Source organism: Neophocaena asiaeorientalis, unplaced genomic scaffold (genome assembly GCF_003031525.2).
Source record: "Neophocaena asiaeorientalis asiaeorientalis breed wild unplaced genomic scaffold, Neophocaena_asiaeorientalis_V1.1 scaffold1090, whole genome shotgun sequence".
Classification (NCBI taxonomy): domain Eukaryota; kingdom Metazoa; phylum Chordata; class Mammalia; order Artiodactyla; family Phocoenidae; genus Neophocaena; species Neophocaena asiaeorientalis.
This window is the reverse complement of record NW_020175322.1, coordinates 426,833-428,728: the sequence shown is the minus strand read 5'-3', so window position 1 is coordinate 428,728 and position 1,896 is coordinate 426,833. Positions and strand designations below refer to the sequence as shown.

Here is a 1,896-nt window from a genome sequence, read left to right as displayed (position 1 = left end):
ATTCACAGCTTTTAAACAGTCTCTCACAGTCCTCATTTAGGATGCCAATGACATTTTTTGAAAGGATGAAATATTCTGGACACAGAACCAAATCATCATTAGTTGTTCTTTCCTTTGTTTCACCACTTCCCCCATCAGGCCCCAAATTTTAACAAAAATGATCCTAACCCATCTCCCTTCTTTCCCACCCCATCCTTCCCACCCCAAATAATACACCAGTAATAGCCAAAAACTACATACATGCTACGCTGTAAAAATGCAGAGTTAACACTATTGGGAAGAAGGCTGTGGGTTGTGGAGATCTATAGATCTATAGATCTTTGAAGATCTATAGTATCTTTTTCTCTCCCACATCCCATTCTACAAGTTTTGTCCTTCATAGAAAGCCCTTTGCTTTTCTCAGCAAAGTTCAGAGTGGGTTGCCTTGAAACACTGACCCTCCTTCCCCTCCACTGGAATGGGTGTGCAAACTATACAGCATGGAATGGCTTTAAAGCACTTGGGCTGCTGTAGGGCATGGAAACTATACTGGCTCTTCAAAGGACATCTTCTCAAGCCACCTCTATGGTGTCAAGACAAGTAGAACTCTTTCTTTCCCCACTTGAAACCCACAGTCAGATGTGACAGCGGCTGGTACTCAGGAGAGTTAATTCTTGTCATCTTTTTTGTCGTCATCCTCCGAGGGGTAGGAATGCCACGTCAGCCTTTCCTCATAAAAGGATATGACAACCTGTGGGCATGTTGACATTGGCTTCCTTGGCAGGAACCAGGTCAGCCTCATCAGAGTTTTCCCACTTCATCAGGAACATGAGTTCTCCACTGGAGTCTGCAGCTCCAATAATCCACTCGGGTTCCAAACCCCGAGCAAAGCCTTGTGGCTTTTCTGACTCTTCTTTCTTCTTCTTGGTTTGCTCTCCTCCCCCTTATCTTCTGAATCAAAATCAGCTTTGCGCTTGCCTCCCTCTGATTTATCTGTCTCATGTGCTGTTTTCTGTGACTGCAGGAACTCCGCAATGAGGTCGGGGCAATCCAGGTTTTCTTCTGGCTCCCATGTGTTGTCCTCATCTGAGAACCCCTTCCACTTTAGGGGTTACTCCACTTTGCCCTTTACCACTCGACGGTGGAGAACTTTTTCCGCCACATCTTCTTCCTCTTCTTCTAGCACCTCCTCCACTTTCTTCTTGTTTTGTCTTTTCCCCATGGTGCCCGCCAGCTTTCTGGTATAAAGGGTGACGCTGCTCAGAGCAGTGCCCGTGAACCCGAGAGGAATCAGTGCCGCGCTACTTGTGCGTCTTGTCCGGCCGGCCAGGCGAGTGGGGACCAGAAAAGCAACAATCCGGTTGACCGCGGTCAAGCCCCTCACTGAAGCGGCGTTCTGCAGGCGCCGGCCAGCCGCCCTTCCCTCAGCCAAACAAAAGAGCCTGGCACTCTGCGCTGCTGCCACCAGCATCTGGAATTATTTTTTAAAATTGAGGTAGAGGACTTCCTTGGTGGCGCAGTGGTTAAGAATCTGCCTGCCAATGCAGGAGACAGGGGTTCGAGTTCTGGTTTGGGAAGATCCCACATGCCGCGGAACAGCTAAGCCTGTGCGGCACAATTACTGAGCCTGTGCTCTAGAGCCGGCGAGCCACAACTACTGAGCCCGCGTGTCACAATTTCTAAAGCCTGCGTGCCTAGAGCCCATGCTCCACAACAAGAGAAGCCACCTCAATGAGAAGCCCGAGCACCACAATGAAGAGTAGCCCCTGCTCACCGCAACTAGAGAAAGCTGGTGTGTAGCAACAAAGACCCAATGCAGCCAAAGATAAATAAAATAAATAAAAATTTAAAAATTGAGGTAGAGTTGATTTATAATGTTATATTAATTTCAGGTGTACCACATAGTGATTCAATAGT

The 1,896-nt window shown here is 47.8% G+C and overlaps 1 pseudogene; it reads right to left on the bottom strand.

Annotated features, from left to right (window-relative positions):
• Positions 1-646: 646 nt before the first annotated feature.
• On the bottom strand, positions 647-1,231 carry LOC112413658 (chromobox protein homolog 1 pseudogene; annotated as a pseudogene).
• Positions 1,232-1,896: the final 665 nt, after the last annotated feature.